Raw genomic sequence first — 6,122 nt, 5'->3', positions numbered from 1 at the left:
CGTGGCCCGTGTGCGGGAGGCCTCGGAGGCGCCCAGGCGGGTGCGGAGGCTCCCAGCCTGCGGGGAGGCGGGCGGTCACGGGAGACGCCCTGGGCCTAGCAGGGCTGGAGCAGGGGCCCGGCGAGGCCTCTGGCATGTACCCCTCTGTGATGCCGGCGCCATGGACCCCCGGGCTCGCCTCCTGCCCGAGAGCCGGGGGCTGTCGGCCACGCACCCTACCCAAGAGAAAGCTTTGTGCCATTGCTGATGGCGAGGCCATGGTGCCCTTTGGGACAAACCCCTCTCCCCGGCGTTGTCACTGTGCTGCCCCCACCTGCTGCTGTACCTTGGAGCCAAGCTGCCTTGGGATTTCAGCACCGTTAATGCCCAGCGCCTCGCCCAGCATCACACGTGGCTGTGCTCTGGCCTCACACAACCTCCCGGCGGGCTCAGCTCTGCTGGGACCGTCCATCAGATGACCTCCCCAAATTCCTGTTGCTCCTTTGCCCCATGCCTGCCCCTGGACCCTGAGCGCTCTCCACTGTTAAATGTGGAGTTTCTTTCCCCTGTGGGTCAAAGGGACGAAGTGGGCAAGAGGCCTGGACTCGCCCCATAAGTGATGGAGACTGGCTCCAAGCAGGGGCTCTGATGCTATAGGCATGCCCTGTGCTATAGAAACAGTCACACGTGGATGCTCATCCCTCGCCGTGGGCTTGTGGGGAAAGGCGTTTTGTTGGCTCATGCACTAGTCAGGTAGCCAGAAGCTCTGAGCTGTAGTGAGTGCCCCCTTCCCTGCCCCAGACCTCAGCTTCCCTAGCTGTGAAATGGGGATAATGAAACTTCCCAAGAGGGCAGTGTGGCCGAATCCAGTCAGATGTGGAAAGTGCCATGCGAGCTGTGGGGACAAAGGGTCATTACCCTGGAGACCTTGCTCTTTGCAGGACTAGCTACAGAAGAGAGGGAACTAATTTAGCTCAGCTAAGCCTGACAGGAACAAGCCAGAAGTTCCCTGGCACCCACTTTGCTGATTTCCTCAGCTCTCGGTTGTATTAACCTGAAAATCCCCCCCTCCAGCCTGCCTGGCACAGGGACTCATGGGAGAGCACAGACAGTGAGGGGCAGGGCAACGCTCTTAAGGTGAGCCCAGGCCAAGGGGCTGTATTTGCTGCATGCCACTGGTGAGCAGACACGCATGCCACTGCATCACTCCCCAGGCATGGGTTGAGGCAGCACTGGTGGGGGTTTGGGGAACAGGACACACACATTGACTCCTTTTGGCTGGTGAATGCCATGGGAGACACAGGACATGTGCACCCAGCTCTGCGATGGGGCAGGCAGGGTTATAGAGAGACACCATAGGGCAGCCACGAGCAGCAGGAGCCAGGGCAGAGAGGCCACTTTGCTAAAGGAAGCTGGAACAGTTTTCTCCTCCCTCTTCCAACTTCTTCACTCCTCGCTCCAGCCAGCCATGGTGACTGCAGCTCAGGAGAGGGCAGCTGCAGCCTCAGGTGTCAGGAGTGCAGAAACAAGCACTATCCCCCATGTCCTCAGCGCAGTGGCCTTCCACTGGGTGACAGATGTACTCCTGCTCTTGGCACCCAAGTCCAGGGCTCCAGAGGGCAGGAGGCCAATTCACTGTCGCTCCCCTGTGCCCAGCCCCAGCAGCTGGCCCAATTGGTCTCTCAAAGCCAGAGCACCAAGCACAGGGGCGTGAAATGGTCGCTGAGTGGTGTGGGCCAGGATGCCAGCTCTCCTCCCCTGCACTGTCCTGCAATCAGTGTGGAGGCATCGCTTGCTGGTGCCAGGGACCTTGGTCTGTCCTACATAATTAGCTCACTTCATCAGGGGAGAGATGGAGGAGAAGCCAGGAATGGAAACCGAGTGCTACAGGGGCTGTTGCTTTTCACAAGGGGTGGAACTGGGAAGGAGCAGGCAGTCACTGCTACTCCAGTGGGCTGAAGCTCCGTGTGTGGGGGAGATCAGGGCTGTTGCCAGGTCAATGGCTACCAGTGGGCGATGCCCTCTGGCCAGTGCAGTGTCTTGTAGCGGTGCTGAGCAGAGCAGATGGGACACCCTGGGCACCAACACTCCCCTGCATTCCTATTGACCCTGTACCTCTACCTGAAGATGTTGAGAGCCCTGGAGAAGGTGATGCCATAAAAACTCAGTCAATGTAATGATCCACGTTCTCAAGGGACCCATCAGTCAGCACTGGGCCTGGAGAGCTGGAGGAGAACAAGTCTCAGCAGAGGGGGGGCTCTGGAGAGAGGAGACAGCCTGCCACTTTCTCTCCAGCTACCAGAGGTAGTCAGGCTGACTGGAAAAGGCAGGGCATGGAAGAGGTGGTCAGTAACTCAGAGGTGATGAGCAGGGTCCACAGTTCCTGATAACTCAGCAGCAGCCTGGTACCACTCGCCTGTTCAGGGGGGCATGGGCTAAATGAGGTACAAGGGGAGCAAAGAGGAAATGAAATCTATTTAAAGCAGTAACTCCTCTCAGGGCCTTTGTGAGGCTGACAGAAAAGGGCCCCTACAGGAGGGCAGTGGGGTGCATCGGGGCTGGGCCCCTCTTCGTATTGCAGTAGCACTAGAGTCCCTGTCCACCATGCTGGCCGCTGGCCATGGTGCTAGCAAGAGCCAGCCCTTGAGGTCAGTGAGAGGCAGAGGGCGAGGAAACAACATCCTTCATTTCACAGCAGGGGCGCTGAGGCCTGGGGTGGCGAGGTGCTCTTGGGTGTTGCCCTTCTACTCCTCTCACCCCAGCACGTTTGGACACCCTCCCGTTGGGGCTGAAATGACAGGACTGACTCCTGTCACCAGTGGCTTGTTGTCTTTCCCCCCCTGGGAGCAGCAAGCACAGGACAGCGTCTGTGTGGGTTAAAACATGTTGCTCTATGGTTACGTTCCAGACCTCAAGATCAAGGCAACGTCCAGGTGCTCTGTGGCTTGCAATGGCTCCCTCAGGCTGGGGACTCATTCCATCACCGTAGCAAAGCCCTGAAAGGAGCGCTGTTGCCCATGCAGACATACCTTGATGCCTTACTCAGGCTCCCGGGTGCCCCGGGATCAAAGGTGCCTTCAGTCCTGACCCCAAGCCTTGGCAATCCTCTAGAGACCCTGGGACCAGGCCAGGGAGCACCTTGAAGAGAAGGGTCAAGACCCAGACCTGACTGGGAGCCCATGAGAAAGGGGCTCAGCAGGAGCAGAACAGGACTGCTGCAGCTCATGTGGCTGAGACCTCCAATCCTCACTCAGTCCTAAGCACTGAGGGTTTCGTGGCTCCACAGGTTAGGGGCTGGTGGGGAAGACGCAGTCCCCATCCCTACTCAGGTAACTTACCCAACTTGCACTGACACCTGGGAACTGAACCAAGATCTCCCAAGTCCAGGCTGGCAGCACAGACCCCAACACACCTGCCCTGGAGAGAAGTGTAGCAAGCTGTACTCACCTGGCGGTTTGCCTGGCGCTCTTTCCCCTCCTCTTCCAAACATCCTTTGGCTTCCTGCACCCTGATGGTTTTCTCTCTGCTGCTGCACAGTGCTTGTGTGACTTGGTCCTTGCCATGGCACAGGCCACGAGGGGCTTTAAACATGGATGGTAATAGAGAGCTTCAAGCTTCAGCCTGACTGGACCTAAGCACAGGGGTTACTTTAATCATCAAGGCAGCTGCCTCTGGGGTGGAACAAGCATGGCTCCAGTGCTTTAGGGCAGGAACTGGATGTGCATTGCCTCTGGCTGGTGATACTATAGGCAGAGCAGAGGGATCCAAGGGAGAATGCAGTCAGGACCCCACCAATTAACACTCCTGCTCATACACAATGGCTACCCCACCCCACGGGGGCATTGACATCAGTGATGCTATGGAGGGGCCCACCAGCACAGTGCCCCCTACCACCCTGCTGCAGCACTGACTGCTGCCCGGGAGGGGAGAATGCCCCCTACTGACGCACCAGCCACCTTGGGCTGTTTTTTGTCATTGCAGTGCTGGCCAATCAATACTCCAGCGCAGCAGGTGGTTTGGGAGGAAAACAGCCTCAGATGTTGAGTGCCAGCAAGCTCCTGCCTGCGGCTGCTCCAGCTGGGCCAGCCCAGTGCACAGGGGGACCCTACTGGATCCCCAGCTGGGTGAATTCACCTCCCCTCCTGCCAGGCCCTGGAGAAATCCTTGTCCCCAGACGCCATTTGGCTTCCCTCTGCTGTTCTTCTTTGCGTAGCGTGCAGCTGCTGACCCTGCAGAGACAGAAATAGCTGGGGAGAGAACAGCACAAGGGAGAGCAGAGCAGAGGAAGGAGCGAGCAGAAAGATGATGAGGGAGGGAAGCTGGTGGGGGGGATGGAGGGATGCTCAGAGACACCCAGAATTACATGGTGCATCTGTGGTTTGAGAGCCTCTCCTGGCAGTGCCTAGAGCACTCCAGCCCCTCCATCCACAGCCCTGGGCATCAATTGAGCACCCACATGGTTCTACACCACGAGCTGGAGTTGTGTGCGCCCGCTGGCTCAGCAACTCCCTGCCCGCTAAGTTGGGGTTGTGCGAGGGGCAGGGGGGTTCCCTGTGGTGCCAGCTCCAGAATAAGCTTCCCTGTTCATATTCATGTTCCTATTCCCCTCCAGCCTTGGGTCCCAGGTCAGGATCACCTCTCCCCACCGACCCCACTGCAAGGGGCTGCCCACACCAACTGTCTGGCCCCACTGAGCTGAGTTCTGGACTGTCCCTCCCTAGGTGTAAGAGATGAGGCTGCCCAGGGGTTGGTTGTTTTGCAGGAAAACACCCACCCTGCCCACCCTTGGCACACCCCAGGCACTGATGCCCCATTTCTAAGTAATGGGCTGGGGGAGCATGTGTGATACCAGAGGCCCCCAGGCATGCCCATCACAGGCTCTGCCAGCCAGAACATGCCACAGCTGCCATGTTGAGGAGACCAGGGTCTATGTGTGAAATGGCAGCTGGAGCTATTGCAGTTGCCCTCATCTGTCAGGGTGGTGGGTATGCAGGGGTCAGACCCAGATTCAGTGTACCTGCATAGTGCCCTGGCTGGAAGGCAGGGGCTGTGTACCATGGTCCCAGACTCCTCTGTCTCCAGCTGCAGTCACCGGCTCTGCTCATGGCTTTTTCCCTGGGCCTTGGTCACGTGAGGGAAGCACACCAGTGACAGCTTTACAGCCATGCTTTATGGGAGTGCAGCTGCTAGCCAAGGCTGCTGAGGCTTGCTCAGCTCCCCAGGGAGCCAACCATGCCACACAACAAGCCTCGGGTCATGTGCAGGACTGGGGCATCCCTCCCACCAACACAGCACTTCAGCAGCCTCATGCCCCTAACACCTGCACCTGCCTGCTTCCTCCTAGTGCCCCCACACAGACAACCAAGCAGTGCAGCTACCAGAGGGTCCACACACTGACCCTTCTCCTAAGGAACAAGCCGCTGGCTCCTGAGCTAGGGAGAATCTCCACAGGGGGTTAGCAGTGTAGGGGCTCTGACTTGTAGCTGAGGCTGTTTGAGCCTGCCCAGCAGAGGGCAGGAGTACATGCACATGGTATTCCAGCCAGATGCCATGGAGGGCCCTGTTAATTCCTGCCCCTCCCCCCAACACACATGCATGCGTGCACACACTTTCTCTCTCTCCAGAGATCTAACACTGGGCTACAGAGGCAGAAACATCAGCTCAGGGAGACTCAGTGACTCCCAGAAGCAGCTCTCAGGCCTCCTGGGTTCCAGCCCCTCCTGTGGTCTCTCCTCCTGCTGGCATGACCTTCAGTGTCCTTTGGCTGCATCCCCATTCCCTGCTGGGTCCAGCCTCCAGCCTGTCAAGCCCTGGGATGGCTGGGCTGCTGCTGCCATACCTGTGATGGCACAGCCTTTGCGGCTGCCATCCTTGTGAGGGCACAGCCTTCCTGCCTCACGTCTAGGCTGGAGCGGCTACTGTCTCTGGCAGTGTCCCCAGGCATGCAGCCCGCTCTGTGGGCTCCCAGACACCTGCTGTGCATGCACTCTGCCCCCTGCACAGGAAGGATCAGGTCAGATCAGGAGTGAGGAATCACCCTGCCTGGGCAATACCTAAGCCTGCCTGTGCCCTGCTGACAGAGAAGCATATAAGCCCAGCATCCTCCTCACCTTGCTGGGGTCTGGGTGCAACTGCTGTGTCAG

The sequence above is a fragment of the Alligator sinensis genome, unplaced genomic scaffold, assembly GCF_000455745.1.
Source record: "Alligator sinensis unplaced genomic scaffold, ASM45574v1 scaffold404_1, whole genome shotgun sequence".
Classification (NCBI taxonomy): domain Eukaryota; kingdom Metazoa; phylum Chordata; order Crocodylia; family Alligatoridae; genus Alligator; species Alligator sinensis.
This window is presented reverse-complemented; position numbering follows the sequence as displayed.